This window comes from Lontra canadensis, unplaced genomic scaffold (genome assembly GCF_010015895.1).
Source record: "Lontra canadensis isolate GAN:19392208 unplaced genomic scaffold, GSC_riverotter_1.0 scaffold11, whole genome shotgun sequence".
In the NCBI taxonomy this organism is placed as follows: domain Eukaryota; kingdom Metazoa; phylum Chordata; class Mammalia; order Carnivora; family Mustelidae; genus Lontra; species Lontra canadensis.
Window position 1 is genome coordinate 13218621 of NW_022631005.1, and position 18838 is coordinate 13237458.

Here is an 18838-nt window from a genome sequence, read left to right on the forward strand (position 1 = left end):
AATAAAGGCCATGTATGTCACTAAGTGGTAAAAAACAGAGAGCTTTTCTTATAAGTTCAGAAACAAGACAAGGATTTTACTCTCATCACTTTTATTCAACATAGGAAAGCCTAGCTACAGCACTCAGACAAGAAAAGACAATCCATCCAGATTGGTAAGGAAAAAGTAAAACTGTTGCTATCTGTAGGTGACATGATACTATGTATAGGAAGCCTTAAAGACTCTCCCAAAAAACTGTTAGAATAAATTAATTCAATAAACTTCAAGGACACTAAATTAATACAGTATATCTGTTGTGTTTCTCTACACTAACAATTAGGTAACAGAGATTAAGAAAACAATTTTGTTTAAAATTGCACCACAAAAATAATAAAATATTTAGGGATAAATTCAACCAAGGAAGTGAAAGACCTGTACTCTGAAAACTATAACACACTAATGAAGGAAATTGAAGATGGTATAATCAAAGGGGATGTTCATGGTGATGAACTGGAAAAATAATGTTATATGTCTATATTATCCAAAGCTATCTTCAGATTCAATGCAATCCCTATTAAAATACCAATAGTATTTTTCACAGAACCAGAACAAATAATCTTAAATTTATACTATGAAACTATAGTAATGGAAATAGTATGGTACTAGCACAAAAATAGATATAGATTGATAGAACAGGATAGACAGGCCAGAAGTAAATCTATGCTAATATTATCAATTAATCTATGACAAAGGAGCAAAGAATATACAATGGGGAAAAGAGTCTCTTCAATAAATGTTGTTGGGAAAACTGGACAGCTATGAGCAAAATAATGAAACTCGACCACTTGCTTATACCATATACAAAAGTAAACTCAAAATGGATTAAAGACCTAAATGTGAGACTTGAAACCATAAAACAAGTCTTAAAGAAACATAGATAGTAATCTCTTAAACATCGCCCTTAGCAACAAATTTATGGATATACTTCTTCAGGAAAGGTAAACAAAAGCAAAAATAAACTATTGAGACTGCACCAAAATTACAGACTGAAGGTTGCTGGAGTGGAGAGGGGTGGGAGGGTTGGAGTGGCTGGGTGATGGACACTGGGGAGGGTTTGTGTTGTGGTGAGTGCTGTGTATTGTGTAAGACTGATGAATCACAGGGCTGTACCCCTGAAAAAAATAACACATTATATGTCAATAATAAAAATAATAAATAAATAAATAGATAGTAGATAGATAGATAGATAGATAGATAAAGCTTTTACAGGCACTTGGGTGGCTCAGGCGGAGAATCGTCTGCCTTTGGCTCAGGTCATGATCCCAGGGTCCTGGGATTGAGCCCATATCAGGCTTCCTGCTGAGCAAGGAGTCTTTTTCTCCCTCTGCTTCTTCTCTCTCCTGCTCATGTTCTCTCTCTCTCTCCCAAATAAATCTTGGGTGGGAAAAACAAACAAACAAAAAAACCCTTTTGTACAGCAAAGGAAAACATCAACAAAAAAGGAAAACTACGAATTGGGAGAAGATATTTGCAAATAATATACTCAATAAGGGGTTAATATCCAAAATATAGAAAACACTTGTACAACTCAACACCAAAAAAAAAAAAAAAACCACCAAAACAACAACAACAACAACAACAACAAAAACATTAGATTTTAAAATGGGCAGAGGACCTAAATAGACATTTATTTTCAAAGAAGACCTACAGATGGCCAATGGACACATAAAAAGATGCCAACATCACTAATCAGAGAAAGGCAAATCAAAGCCACAATGAAATATCACTTCACATGAGTTAAAATGGCTAGAACAAAAAAGAAATAACAAGTGTTGGTGAGAATGCAGAGAAATAAGAACCCTTATTCACTGACAGAGGGTGTGTAAAGTGGTGGAGTCACTGTGGAAAAGAGTATGTGGTTCTTCAAAAACTGAAAACTGAAATACTGTTGGATCTGGTAATTCCACTACTGAGTACTCAAAGAAAACAAAAACATTAATTTGAAAAGATATAGATTTATTACAGCATTATTTACAATAGCCAAGGTATGGAAGCAACCTAAGTTGCTAAGTGTCCATTCATAGATAAATATGGGGCATATATATATATATATATACAATGGAATATCACTTAGCCACAAAAAATTAGATCTTGACTTTGGCAATAACACAGATGAACCTAGAGAGTATTACACTATCTGAAATAATTCAGACAGAGAAAGACAAACACAATATTATTTCACTTGTACGTGTAATCTAAAACAAAACACACACACACATAGAAACCAACTTTTAAATACAAAGAACAAACCCGTAGTTGCCAGAAGGCAGGCAGGTGAAGGGATGGGCTAAATAGGAGAAGGGGATTAAGAGTTATAAATTTTCAACTATAAATTAAATAAGTCATGGAGATGAAAAGTACAGCATAGGGAATATAGTCAATAATATTGTAACAAGGTTATATGGTGACAGATGGTGACTACACTTATTAGGGTGAGCACTGAGTTATGTATAGAATTTTTGCATTATTGTACACCTAAAACTAATGTAACATTATATGTCAACTATACTTTGATAGGGAAAAAATCAAGGGAATAAAATTTTCATGACATAAGAAAATTACACAAAATTCAAATTTCAGAGTCCATTAATAAAGTTTTATTTGAAGACAGTATATCTTATTAATTTCATATTATCTGTGTCCACACTGGTAGAGTAGCTGTGACAGAGACAAGTGTGGCCTGCAAACCATTAAAATATTATCTTGCCCTTCATAGTGTAAATTTTCTGATTCTAGTCTCTAAAGGATGGTTAAATTAGACAGTGGAATTACTCATTCTCTGGAAACTGAAACAAGACAAGTGGTACCATTTACCAGACTGTGGTGGATGACTGGTAGCTAAGGCTCCAGAGTTGTAGGTTGGATTTTAGGTAGTAAGAAGGGAGGGAAAGGAAGTGGCACATCTGGCAATGGAAGTATAGGAGATGACACATTCCAAGGGGTCAGTCCTGACAATTCATGGATGTCACTTGCTCAAGTGACAAACAATCCAGGTTCTATGCTAATATTGTATTAGAAGTTATTGAAATTCTTGTGGTTACAAGTGACAGAAATCTTACTTGAATTTAAACCACAAGGAAACTTAATGGCTTACATGTCAGGTTCCAGGGTCCCTAGGTCATTCTCTAAGCTCTGCTGATCTGTATAACTTTACTTTACAAGCATGCTGTTTCCATTTCTAAAGTAAGATGGTGGCCAGCCCCAGAATAACAGCCTTATAGTTTAAAATCAAGGGCTCTGATTTGTTTGGTACAGCTCACTTACTCCTTCCTGAAGCACTTCCTGAACATGAGAGGAGATTAAAGAATTTTGATTAGCAAATCTGGGTCACCACAGGAATGAGTTTTGAGCTAGAAAAAGAGTTTCTGTTACCAGAATAGTAGACAAGGTTCTGGACAAAGACAACAGATGTCTGCTTTGGGGGAAGCAGTGGTAGAGAAGCAGCATTAGCATAGGTTAGAAGACCAATGGATGTGGCGTCTCTGGGCAGCATCAGATGCACTGGAAAAAGCAACATCATTAGCATCATTGGGCAGTATCTCAGCAGCTAGGTGGACCAAAGAGCTGACTATAAAGAGACATTGTCTGCCTGGATTGGGCTGCTTTTGAGATCCTGGACACACACTAAGATTAGACAAGGGGACTGAAGTTTCCAGAGAACTCAAGTTACAATGTTAGATTTGTGATTATTGGACCTTTGCACATAGCCCCAGGCTAAAATGCCTCAGAGAAGTACCTAGTACATAGAGATGAATGTCACTTAGGCCCTCACAGTGAACTCTCTGTTTTCTTAATCTGAAGGGTAAAAAGCAGCTATAATTGAATAAAGTTTAAGTGCTACAATAGAATTTTGATGTGAAACCTTGAATGTATACCGGAGAAGACAGTGTTTGAATTGGGTCTTCTGGAAAAGTTAGCTAAAAGACAATTAGGAAAACATCCTTGGACAGGTAGAACCATATATGCAGAGGGATGTGGACTTGAGAGAGCAAGTAGCTCAGTATGACTGGGGTGGAGAAATCAGAACCAACATTTATTAGAACACATACTCTGTGCAGGCATTAAGCTAGGTGGTTTCAATTTTCTATTTGATGCATAACATCACCCATATAACACTAGTTACAGTGAAGGCAGAAGACAAGGCTGCATAATCAAAGAAGTGTAGGATTAAGGTTTCTTGTTGGGGCAGATGGATGGAGACTGATACTTTCAACAAAGTCAGATTTAAAGAGTAGGTATCTGATTAGCAGGGAAGGTAATGAGTTCAGATTTGGAAAATTTGAGTTCACTATACCGCAGTGATAATCATGTGGCAGTGTTTAATTGGCAGCTGGAAATATGGATTTAGAGCTCAGAGAAATAGTTCAGGAATTTTCCATTTACATTTTTCCTGGCATCCATGGGAGCTTAATAAAACCACTGCAATTGCTCATTATGAAGTTTAAGAATTTCACTAGATCAACTCCCTCTATTAACACCCTTCATTTTTTTATTCATTAGTTGTCTTGGCTACTCATGCACCTCTAATTTTGTATAGAAAGTTTCTGGATGATAATCTTCCAACCTGAAACTACCCAGCAGCTTTTGCATTAGGTTCTTGGTGAATTAGTTGTAATTCCTTGCTTACTTCTTGGACTGATAAACCTAGTCTTTTGATTGTAACCAACCCCCACTTTGCTCCACTCCAGTTGGCCCTTGTTGGGTCTTCCTAAATTTCTGTTCTTGGAATCTGCTCAGTAGCTCCAATTTCCACAAAGAGGAGAGCTATTCTGCTTAACCCCCATCCCACATTTTTGATAGACTTTTATTTGTAAGGAAACAAAAGCTAATATTGTATATTGAGAAGAATAATCAAACTCCCATGATGTTTCTAGTTTGATACATGGGTCCTGTCCTGCATCAGAACCAATAGGACAGCTTATTAAAAAATGCTAGAGGATCCAAAAAAATCAGAATTTCTAAGTTTTTCATTTTTCCTTTCTTTTTAAAATAAGCACCATGATGATTCTTATGCACATTCTTAAGTCTGTGAATCACAGATTTAAAACAAGAAGAAATGAAATGCACAATAGAAACTTCAATATTTACAACGTGGTAGGTTGAAAGTTTAAGAACTTTATTTCCTTTATAAAATATATTTCTGAAAACAAATTTAATATAAATTATTGGAAAATACTTGAAATAATTTAAAAATAAAAATTTTCAAGTATAAACCTTGAAAAGAAGGTTACCTAGAGTTCCACAAAAAGAGTTAACATTTTGATAAATGATTTTTAAGTTTTTTTTATTTTCTAGCGGTGTATTTTTTCTACTATATAAATATATAGGCTTAAACTTCATATATAGTGTAGTGCATCTTTCTTACTCAACCTGTCACATGCATTTTTAAGTTTAACTCCTTTAAAATATTATTTGAATATATATGCAATTTCTCATCTTACAGCTATGTTACATTTCATGTATCTATATGTGTTCTTCCAGTATCAGCTAGTGTTTACATTTTTGTCTGGGTTACTTTGTTAATCTTACTAGTACAGTCCCATATGCAGGTTCCCTGTCTTCTCTAGCTTTGTTTCTGAGGATCAAGTAGGCCTGAGATCCCACTGATCTTAAACTATTGGCATTATCCAGAGCAACTTACACAGCACTAAAGTGGGAACAGAAACCAATGAAGAGAAAAAGGAAAATGATGAAGTAAAGGTTGAGAATATAAATTGCTCCTTCAAAAAATACTCTTTCAAAAAAAAAAAAATGAAAGAAAGAAAAAGAGAACATGACTGCTTAAAGGGAAAACAAATAAAGAAATTGTTCTGGGGGTGGAGACACACCTTAATATGTTTGTTGACTGAGGAGAATGAATGCATGAAGAAGGAAAGATTGAAATAACATAAAAGGAATTAAAGTTTTCAGATAATATGCAGGGCTTGAAATCTTGAGTACAGATGGAAGTGTCAGCCTTGGAAGGAGCAGACAAGACTTGCTCTGAGCTAGAAGAAACAAATATGCAGATGATGGGATGGGGGTGAATAGGAAGGACCACAATACAGCTCATGCATAACACTGTGTCATTGGTTGTAGGAAGCCAGAACTTCTGCCAACACTGATGAGGCAGGAGTGCAGAAAGGCACTGGTGGGGAGTGGTAATAAAGCCTGCATGTAGTAATGGGAAAGCCAGGGACCAAGTGAAAGGAAAAGGAGCCACTGAAGAAGACAGTCACATAGTCATAACAACTCCAAACAGGATAAGCTTGTAATTTTCTTCAGTGATACCAGGCAGGCAAAGAGCAATTCAAAAGCAAAATGTTATGTTGATCTAGGGTTAACCAGGCAGATGTGCTGAAACACAAGGACACTATGCTCTATTCCTATCTATCTAGATTATTCTAGTGAGAGAATCTAAATTTAGATACCTGTCCTTAAAGTTGGGTTTATTAGTCAGTTACCCAACCACCCACTCACTGATTGATAGCAGGGAACGGATTCTCAGCACTGTCGTGAAACATATGCAATTTGTTTACTCTACCTTTCCATGTCCTTACCTATACCCTTACCCTAACTTCTGAATGCACATGTATTCACAACTGAGGATGCCTATATGGCCTATCATCTCAGCATGCCCCATTCTGTAGGCATTTCTCAATTTCCTATCTTCTGACATTGCTACTGAAACCAACCTATTTATCAAGTATCATTGGGTTGAGTGGTCAGCTATTCTGAAAAAGGAGAGGACATAAAGAAGGGTTCAAGAGAGTAGGGTTGCCTAAGAAATAGGAAACTAGAAATGATGGACAAGGTCAGAAAGAAATTCTGCATGGAACAGTGATGTCTCACACTAAGTTATTTCTTTTTTTCTTTTTTTTTTTTTTTTTCACTATAGCAATGGTTCATACAGCAACCAGTAATAGTTGTTAGACACATAAAACAAAGATTGAAGGAAGGGAAGATGGATTAAGGCTTTTTCATTTACTAACTAGTTGCTTTACTTGGGTAAATTACATTCTGTGTCAGTTCCCACCTTTAGTAAAAATCGATAGAACGATATTTACCTTGCAAGATTACTTAGGTGCCTCAATGGATATTATTCTGTGTTTCTTGCTCTTAAGGCCGTGGTATGTGATAGAATAACTATAACAGAAAATCAAAAGTGGTATGTAAATACTGGCAGATGTACTTTTAGTGATAATTATTCATACCAATTTTCCTGCTGGGAAATATTTTCAATTTGATTAGGGGTCTTGAGTGCCTGAGTTTGGAAGACTTCTCATTCATGTTGAGAGGTTTTTGTTTGTATTTGTCTTGGAGTGTGTGTCATGTCTTGTGCCCTGGCAGAACATGACTGCTGGAAAGGAGGAAGTTAAAGCACTAAAGAGTCAAAGACCTGGAATCAGACCTCGCTGATGAAGTGAAGCAGGTTATGAGAATAAACCCACTTTGAGGTAGTGGAATGTAGTCTAGAAGGTAGAACAATATTTGAGATGCTCAGCAAAAGACAGTCAATAAGCAGCCGAGATCATATAAGTACAACGGGAAGTACAAGTTTGCTTTGACAAGTGGTGGAACATAGTTATGATCAGTATTAGTAGCAAAAATTTTAGGTCAGCATTTGGCATTTAATCAAATGATTCAGTGGATGTTTTTAAGGATGTTCATCAGCAGAAAACAAGTTTTTTGGTTTGAATGCCTTCAGCACTAAGACCCCAAAGTTCCTAGAGGCTATGAACAGCAAACTATAGGTAGACAGAATGAGAATATGGGCATGAGAAATCAGATTAAAAGAGGGCAGGGAGAATTGGATTTTATCACAGATATAACTGGAACTGAAGGTAGACCTGACTTAGTAACATGAGCCACAAGATGCTGAACATTGAGTTGGAGCTCTTAAGAGCCTATCTTTCCCCTTACCTCCCCCAACCTCTACATATACATACAAACTGATGGTGATTATTAAATAATCAATTACAGGGGCACCTGAGTGGCTTAGTGGGTTAAGCCTCTGCCTTTGGCTCAGGTCATGATCTCAGGGTCCTGGAATAGAAACTTGCATCAGGCTCCTGCTCCCCAGAGAGCCTACTTCCCCCTTTCTCTCTGCCTGCCACTCTGCCTACTTGTGATCTCTCTCTGTCAAATAAATAAATAAAATCTTTAAAAAATCAGTTATATAATAATATAATTATTATATTATACATAATAGAATATTAAAATAACATAATATAAATATAATAAAATAATATATAATAATTATATTATATACATACAAACTGATGGTGGCCTAAGAATGCTTGCTATTAGCACATGAAAACCTTGCAAACAGAAGTAACCCATTGGAGAGGGAAGGCTCCAGCCCCTAAAAGACTACTTATATCCTCATACATGTTGATAGAAAGGCAAACTTGGGAATAATTCATTAACAGTATCAAATCTGTAGCAAGCTAATCCATGCAATCAACAGACATCTGTGTTGTCACCTATCCTTTTGTGTCCAAACTCCTTAGCATGACATGAAATGTACTTCACAGCTCAACCTTCCCAGCCCCATCTCCTTTCTCCTCCCTCCTTGCTGTCTGGGAAACACCTACACATCCTTCAAGACCCAGCTAAAATGTCACCTTCTCTGTGGAATGCACCTAACTCCCTTAGGCATCACGAATCACTTCTCCATACTCTCCAACCAGAATGCCTAGTGTCCTTTATCATCCATCTCATTACATCATCTTCATCTCTTTACATCTCTATCCCTCCCACTAGAGGTGAACTCCTCCAGGGCAAAGGCTGTCTTATACACTCTAGTTCCCTAGCACCTCATTCTGTTCTTGCCATGATCTCATGTGGTTGCCCAATGAGAGCACAATGGCACAGAATGTTTAAATGTCTTTCCCAAAGATATCCAGCTAGTTAGGAGCAGAGCTGGTTATAGCAGAACCAGGTCACCTGATTTTTAATCTAATGCTTTTCCTGCCATACTGTTCTGTCTCCCATCTAAGGATTACAGTAATCTTTTAAATTCTGTAGCACCTTCAGTAACATTCAAACATGTATTTGCTTGTTTCATTCATCTGAAGTAGGTCAAGGGGGCCTCATTGCCTCCTTTTAGAGATTCCTGAATTGAGGCAGTTAATGCATTGTTCAAAGTCTCAAAGCCAATCATTTAAAGAGACTCTAAATGGTGCTTATGCTTCACTACCAGACCACCCTGCCATAGAGCAGCACATATTGTTAGCTATTTGACATGGTTATCAAAACAAGAGGGAGAAACCAGTGTACACTATGCTGGTCACTGCTTGAGCTATTATTTATTCTTCCTGCAGTTTTAGAAAAAAGTTAGAACTCTCCCTAGAGGGATTCTACTAATGTGGGTGATTTATCACTGTCCTTTTTCCACATATATGTTTTAGGAGTTAAAAGTAGGGAAGCTGGAAGCAGGAGGCCACCTGGGGCATTGTGAATTCTCTCTCTCAATCAGAGTCTTTGTCTAACTGGCATAGCTATTTTCTTGCCATACATAAAAAAACCTTTTTACTATAGTATATCTTAAAGAAAGGTACTTTACGTTAACACTCATTTCCCTAAAGGAACACTTTATTGGGAATCTGGGATAAAACACTATTCTCAAGGAACACACCCAATGTGGATAGATCGCATTTCATTCTTGTTTACAAGAAGAAGGATCTGTGTAAGACCATATGGCACCATGTGGATATTTTAAAGGCAACACTTGTTTCATAGGTTACTCTGTAGTTTACTAAATAGGACCCACAATGATTTGAAAGATTATGTCTTTCTCAATTACAGTGTAAGTGGAATACTCTATTCCTAGTCCCCAGCGAAAGGTTTTCTTGTCAAGGAGCATGTTTGTTAGCAACAAATGATGCTTTCTTAATACTATCCTGATTCCAAGTATTTATATAGCTTAGCAATTGTCAGGGATAAAATAGTTCTAGTCTATTGGCCTCATATACATTTTTAAAAAGCTAAAAAGCTAAATCTAATTAGTTGCACATGTAGGACTCAGTAATTTTAAGATTTTTGTTCGCTTTTCATAATGAGAATAGGGAATAAAATTTCTCATAGGGTACAAGAAGGAGTAGGGGTCTTTGAGCCAGCAATTACGTAGTAGCCTTGGAGTTTATGAGCAGATAGGAATATGTGGTGACTTTCAGGTCTCACTGAAAGCCAAGAAGGGCTTAGGTATAATGAGGTTTGCTCAGAAATAAAACAATTAAACTACCTTCTAAGAAAGAACATTTTTCTTATCCCTCCATGATGATATTGCTACATTAGCTTCAAAAACAAATAATCAAGGCACAAATAGATGCATTTTTCTTGTGCAAAAAAAAAAAAACTTAATTGGTTGAACACCATGAGCTTTTGAAAGTTATTTATATTTGAAGAAGAAAGAAAACTGGGCTAGCATTGTCCATGAAACAAGACCCATGGATATATTTGTTGTATTTTTTTCTTTAGGTCCCACAAATTATTTGAATTAAATCTTTATTTGATATGATAAAAAGGCATTTGAATTGCTTCAAGAGTGTCGGAATACCACAAGATTGGTGTAAGAGATGGATTGCAAAATCCTCCTCACTCCTCTATCTTCACTTCTTTCAATGTGACCTTATAGCTCCTCCCATCAGAAGATGTAATCTCTCCCTCTATCTCTTGAATTTGGGATGGCCCTGAAATTTGCCTGGTCTAATAGGACCTGGCACAAATAAAGTTGTGCCGGTTCTGTTGTTAGACCTCAAAAAGCCTTGGTTGCTTCTGTTACTTCTTCTTGGACATTTGCAACCACTGTGAGTCTCAGCCCAGGCTTGCCCATTTTAAGACATGAGAACAAATAGAACTAAAGCTAAATCAACCCAGCTAAGGCCTTTGCAGCATGGCCAGGTCCTAGCGAAATTGCAACTGATTACAAACACATGAACAAGTTCAGCTCAGATAAGCCAATTTAGAAGCACCCAGGTAACTTGGACACCTGAACAAACTGAATACTGTTGGATTTCCCTGAATTTTGTATTTGCTTATTATGTAATATTGTTGCAGCAAAGATAAATGATAAAGTTGATAAATATTTACTTATTTTGACACTTTGAATCATAATACCAAAGCGCTCTAGTTATGAAACTTTCACTTAAAAATGTACATGTTTAAAAAAATGCTACAATCAAAAGGAAAAAAAGCATCAACTTTGCATTCCACCAAAGATGATATGCTATGCTCAATGACTAGGTCTCTTGACCTACGAACACATGCACTTACACATAGCCTTTCACAACCTATTCTGTTTGTCAGTAGAGAATCTTCTTCAGAGGGGGTAGTTTTATGTTAGCCAAGATTTTTTTCATAGTTTAAATGTAACCCAAACTAATTTATAATTTGCTAATGTTTTTCCTGATAAGATGTTTATCTCGGTCCAGCTTTTGTGACATTCATTTTCTTTCCCTCCTTAAGGCATATTTTCTCTGCCTACCTCCGGAATATAATTTTGCTTTAAGGAACTCTGTTTTGGAAAGAGATATCTAATATGTCTGATAAACCATACAGTTCTTTCTATTGCAAAGCCAGACAAACAAGTAAGCCATTTTTACATGAGAGTTTGGTTTCTAGAGGAAAGTAAATGCTTACTGAACAGTCTGGAAGACAAGTGATGAAACTAACCAAACAGGGTTGGGCCATGGTTTAGCTGGACAAAGCAGAAACCAAGAGAGTACAGAGGAGTAACTCAAATCCAGCAGACATTCAAAAGATATGAATTCATAATGAATAAGTGCTTGAGTTCTCTAATTCATTGTAAAGAACACTAGAAAACGTAACTTGATGATCTTGTCTTAAAATAAAATAAAAGATGCAAAATCCCAGGTACAACCTTATTAGAACTAGGACTTCTGTGACTCCGTTTCCTCACCTGTAAAAATGGGGATAATGATAATATCTGCTTCATAGGGTTGGTAGGATTAAATGACTGAATATTTATTAAAAACAGCATGTGAAATATGGCAAATGTTTGTTAAATAAAAAATCACCAACTAGAAGCTCAAGATTTCAGTTTCTAATCTGGCAAATTAGAAGCTAGGAGTCATCACTTGATTCTGACAAATAAAAAGCTGAATTAAAAAAAAAATCAACAACCCTTTTTAGATTCATTAGACAAGTGAGATCATAGGGCAAACCACCGCCTGCCCCCCAAATTGGAGAGACAGACAATCGAAAACAGAAAATCACAAGTTACCAGGACAGAAACCCAGCAACATACCACCCCAGAGAAACAGTGCCAAAGCAGGAAAACATGAAGTATAATTAATGAATTGCTGGGGGCTCAGAATAGACAAGTCTGAGAGCTAAAAGCTCCAAGGGGACTCCATAACGGGGGGTTCTTACACATTTGTAAATTTTACCTCTGGAATTTTGATCAAATTCTCACAGTATAGAGCAAAGAAAAGTCCCTTCATGCTTCCTGTAGGGGTGAGGTGGAAGGAGCCATTTTTAAATACTCCAGAGCATCTGTTCTTCTTAATAAGGTCTGCCTTCAGGAGAAACTCGTTAAATAGAGCCCAACATGCAACCTGCTAGAGTTTTATCAGAGCCTTAATTGATTGCAGGGAAGGGAAATACCCAACCTCAGCTCACTCCAGCCATCCTGCTCCACCTTGGGGGAGGGGAAGTCGACTCAGAAGCACATTCCAGAGGTATAGAGTCATTAAAAGACTGAAGCTACTCCTAGGACTATAGAATACTTCTCCTCTCACCACATCACCACTGCATTACTAAAGCTCTATTTATAGCAGTTCCTTTTACCCAGTACATCATGTCTAGCTATCAAGAAAAAATTATAACACAAATCAAAAGACAAAAAAACAGTTTTAAGAGACAGAGCAAGAGTTAGAACCAGACTGAAATATGGCAAAATTGTTAGAATTATCAGACTATGATTGATTGACTGATTGATTGATTGATTTTAAAGATTTTATTTATTTATTTATTTATTTATTTATTTGACAGAGGTCACAAGTAGGCAGAGAGGCAGGCAGAGAGAGAGGGGGGAAACGGGCTCCCCGCTGAGCAGAAAGCTCAGTGTGGGGCTCGATCCCAGGACCCTGGGATCATGACCTGAGCCAAAGGCAGAGGCTTAACCCACTGAGGCACCCAGGCTCCCAGACTGTGAATTTTTTAAAAAGATGAAGGAATCATGATCAAGCCAATAACTTTAATTGTCAATCACTAGGAATATGAAGCGTGGTCTCTGTATCTGTGCATTTGTTATTCAGTTGGGAACATGGAACCCATTGGCACAGGTAGGATGAAAAGCTTGATTAAATAACTCAGCAACACAGGTACATAAATACTGAGAAAACAAAATCCATGAGACTCTAGACTAGAAGAGTTTTCAGTATGGGATGGTATCAGGAAGCAGTTCCTAGAAAACTAAGTTCTGGTGTGGGTCCAGAGAAGGCCTAAGAAAGTGAAAGTCAAAGACCAAAAAAGAGGTTGTCAATCTTTTTCACTGTGGAACTAACTCAAATCCCTAGAATTACCCATAGTAAGCTAAAGAAACAATTTATATTCGGTCTCTTAGCCTGTGGAAGGAGTTTATGCAGCTTTCAAAAGTAAATAATTTAGACCCAAAGGAAAGCTTACACAGTAAGAGGATCTGGTCTGATATTTGAGATGCTTCTGAGAACATCATTTTCTAAAATAGCAGAATACTAAGAAGTCAACTGTGAGAAAGTGAAAATTAACTTATAAGCAACACTGGAATTGTCAACTACTTTACTTCTTTTAATTTTTTTTTTTTGTCTTCCTGAAAAAGATGAATTTGGTACATGGTAATTAGCTGTTCTGCTTTGCTTCCTCTTTGCAACCTGATGGGTCCTACCTTATGAAACAATTGGTGTTCTGCACTGTAGACATTTCTTAACAAATGGTGAAAGTGTGTGCTCACCCAGATAGATGAAAACACCACTTGAGATGACAGGAAGATGTTTTAGAGGGCAAGATTGCTGTGGATGTGCAGTTCCTCCATCTAAGGTGTTGGGGACATTCGTTCTTTTTCAAATCTTTTGGGAAGGTGGATACAGCAGTTCAAGAAAAGAGATGCCACTATTCTGACAAGTTAATTAAGCTTTCACTTTGAGTATTATATGTATAGCAAAGAAGAAAAACCTTAATTTTCTTTGTACTGTCTGACAAAAAAGAAACACAAGATAAATGCAGGCAGAGTCTTTCAAAGTTGTTCTTATTACTGATTCCTAGTCTGCAGAACAGAGGTTTTAAAAATTAAATCAGAACAAATGAAATGTCTCAGCATCTTTTATCTTTCTGTAATTTACATATGTATGTACATATATCAATAGATATAAGGATGTTATTCACCAAAATGTGAAAGCTGAAGAACCCATACTTGGGTTCTTCCCTATGTGTGCTTCCTGCACTTTCACTTCTTTTCATTGGTGTAGAAAATGAAACATCCATCATGGGAAGCAGAATTTTGCACTCCCCACCACCTGATTTTTACTCCATGATGTTTCCTCTGGTTATGTTACCTGGCAAAAAGAAGTTTGCAAATGCAATTAAGTTTACTTTAAGGAAAGTAGCCTAAATTATCCACGTGGACCCAATATAATCATGAGCCCTTAAGAGCAGAAAAAGAAGGCACAGAGATTCAAAGCATAAGATGAACTCAATATACCTCTGTTAGCTTCAAGATGAAAGGCCACATGGCAAGGAAATAGGAACCTCAATCTTACACCAGAAAGGAACTGAATTCTGTCAACAAAGAATGAGCTTGAAAGAATATCCTAAATTCCAAATGAAAACAACCACCTTGATTGACACCTTAATTTTATGATGATGAGGTCCTGGATAATCCAACCAAGCTGTACCAGAATGCTGACCTATAGTGACTATGAGCTATAGGTCAGGTATTGTTCTAAGTTGCTAAGATCATCACGATTTGTTAAGGCAACAATAAAAAATATGATACATCCAGATTTTAACCAGTGTATTGTCTTACATTTAAAGTGATCATATTATAATTTGTTATCCGTTTTTAGATATTGTATACTACATTTTTGATAAACACATCTGAATGTACCTGTTGTATATACACATATGAGTATGTAGGCAAATTAGTTTCTAAAGAATTTTTCCCCTCAAAGGTGTGTCTTCCAGTGAGTCTTCAGGTGAGTTCCAAGCTATTTCTGAATTAGGCCAATTTACATGAATTAAGGAGCTAACTAAATATAAGGTCGTATTAAATAGGGTTGTAGCTAGGTATTTGAGGTCAAGGATTAAGGATCTAGGAAGGAAGTGCTATAACAGACATCCCTGGTTTACTGGCTGACATTTTTTCTCCTCTTTCCTGGTACAAAGACTATGTTTCTATGAGCAACCCACCCCGCCCACCCATACACACACACATGCACACACCTTACCCTCACTATTAGCCATCTTGTTTGGGTAGAACTAAACCCACTCCTACTTCCAGAGTTGGAACCTGATTGCATTAAGGTAATGTGAACACATCATCCTTATGACCATGGTCAATGGTTTAAGAATGGGTACAGTACTCAGACATAATTCAATCAGCTCTTTGCATTACATGGCCCTCATCCAAGGATATTGGTTTGGTGGTCTAAGTTGGTCCAATCAGAATGAACGCAGAAGATTTTGCTAAGAATGCCAGGACATATATTCCTCCCTTCCTTGACAGACACAAACAAGGAAGTACAAAGCCGCAGTTGTTTCTGGAAGTGGTCTTAGATGTACAAAATGAGAACCTACTTGAGATTAAAACCAACATCAAGGAAGTGGAATGGAGGTAACAAAAATACAGAAATAGCCTCATGAACACAGTTAGGCCCCAGTGAATTCTATTGTGCCCCCAGATTCCTGTTAGATGAGCCAGTAAATTTCCTTTTTTAAATAGAGCCCATCTTAGTTGGGTTTTGTCTTGCAATTAAAGCATCCCTAAATTGTAGGTGAAGGAAAAGACAAGACTAGAAAAGACAAACCTCATACTTCACCATGTTGCGCAGGGCTAGTTAGGCCTTCAGTTAGCCCTGACCAACTTGCTTCCCCCAGGTATGAATCTAGGTTATAATTTCCCCTGAGTGCATCTTTCCCAGAGTAAACAATGCTGCAGGAGAGTGAACATCTCACGTGTTTTTGTTTTTGTTTTTGTGTTTTTTTTGCTCATTCTTTTCAGTACCTGCCTTCACCTTTGACTGTGATTTTTGTCTCTAAGTAACATATCTTCTTTACATGGGGCTTCTCATGTGATTATTTAGAAAGAGTCAATGAGAGATGAAAGTGAATAATCGTTACAGGGAATGAACTATTGGGAGGCTTCTTATTTGGGGGCTACATTTCTATTTGGGGATTTTTGCGTTCTAGACCATTTGATTCATCCACTGTCCTTGCATTTGTCTTGCATCCATCTTTCCATCAGATATATTTCTTTCTGTCACATTCTGAGCAGATTTTGGAAAAAAAATGGTGAATGAAAAATCTCAAATATATTATTGCTAGCTTAAAGTAAAAACAAAAGATAATCGTGGTCTCCTGTTGCACATCCACCTGACAATTTGCCCTGAGGCAATCAATCCAGTGAAGCAAATTGAGAAATCTGTGTCACTCATACACATATTTGAACAGAACTGCCAAAGCTTGCCGAGGCAAGTTTTCTCACTAGGCAAAATCTATTTATGTCAAAACCTTATTCATTTATTTTCAATATTACTTTATAATACCATATATATTTACACATATAAACTTTATACATTTAACACTGAAAATCCTTAATCATGGGATATATCTATTTCTTTTAGATTATAAATTATAAGAAATAAGATCTAGCTGCCCTTCATATTAAGAGAAATTATAAAATAAAAGTAGATAAAATTAGTAGCAAACCCATATATGGTTTTTGTTTTTGTTTTTCATGTATTGGTCCAATTTTGGTATGGTTTAATTTCTTTTTAAGTTTTATTTTAATTCCAGTTAGCATACAGTGTTATATTCATTTAAGGTGTACAATATAGTAATTTAACACTGCCATACATCACCCTGTGCCCATCACAAGTGTACTCCTTAATCCCCATCACCAACTTCACCCCTCCCCTACCCAGATCCCCTCTGGTAACTATCATTTTGTTTTTTATAGTTAAGAATCTGTTTCTTCCTTCTCTCTCTCTGCCTGCCTCTCTGCCTACTTGTGATCTCTGTCTGTCAAAAAAATAAGTAAAATCTTAAAAAAAAAATAAAAAAAGAATCTCTTTCTTCTGGGGCACCTGGGTGGCTCAGTTGGTTAAGTGTCTGCTTTTGGTTGTGGTCATGATCCCAGGGCCCTAAGTTAAAGCCCCGCATCTAGCTCTCTGCTCAGCGAGGAGCCCACTTCTCCCTCTCCCTCTGCCTGCCATTCCCCCTGCTTGTTCTCTCTCTCTGTGTCAAATAAATGAATAATAAGTAAAACATAAAAAAAGGAATCCATTTCTTGGTTTGCCTCTCTCTTTTTCCCTTTGTTTATTTGCTTTGTTTCTTAAATTCCACGTATGAGTGAAATCATATGGTATTTGTCCTTCTCTGACCGACTTATTTCACTTTGGATAATAACTTGCTAGCTCCATCCACATCATTGCAGATGGCAAGATTTCATTCTTTTTTATGGCTGTGTGATATTCTATATATCTATATAAATATTCTATTCTATATGTATATAGAATATATATATATATATATCTTTATCTATTCATCATTAGATGGACACTTGTGTTGTTTCCATAATTTGCCTATCCCAGATAATGCTGCTATAAACATTGGAGTACATATATCCCTTTGAATTAGTGTTTTTGTATTCTTTGGGTAAATACCTAGTAGTGCAATTACTGAATTGTAGGGTAGTTCTATTTTTAATCTTTTGAGGAATCTCCACACTGTTTTCCAGAGTAGCTGTACCAGTTTGCATTCCCACCAACAGTGTAAGAGAGTTCCCCTTTCTCCACATCTTTGCCAATACCTTTTGTTTCTCGTGTTGTTGATTTTAGCTATTCTGACAGGTGTGAGGTGATATCTCATTGTAGTTTTAATTCATATTTCCCTGATGATGAGTGATATTAGGCATCTTTCTGATGTGTCTGTTGGCCACCTATATATATATTTTTGGAAAAATGTTTATCCATGTTTTCTGCCTATTTTTTAAAAATTATTTATTAACTTAGAGAGAGAGAGAGACAGCACACATGAGAGAGAGCACATGAGTGGGGGGAGAGAGAGACAGAATCTTCAGACTCCCTGCTGAGCACAGAGCCCCATGTGGGGCTCAATTTCATGACACATGAGATCATGACCTGAGCTAAAACCAAGAGTTAGATGTTCAACCAAATGAGCCACCCAGGCACCCCCTTCTCTCTATTTTTAACTGGATTGTTTTTTAGGTGTTGAGTTTTGTTGTTTTTTAAAGAGATAGAACTTTATTAAGTAACTGCCAGGGAGCAGAGGGCAGGACAGCAAAGAAGAGACTGTCTGTGATGAGATGGTGATGAGGGGCCATAACTATAGAGAGGAGTGAGGGAGTATGGGGACATATGGAATTTTCCCTTTTTTGTTAATCTTCAGAAGTGTGCCTGGTTGTAATTGGTGGGTTCGGGCCTATGGCTATTTCAAGGTGGTTTCTTAATGAGCCTGTTCGAATTCACCTCAGTAGTTGCTGTGGGCCCATTTGCCTTGGGCGTTGAGTTTTATAAGTTCTTTGTATATTTTGGATACTAACCCTTTATCAGATATGTCATTTGCAAATATCTTCTCC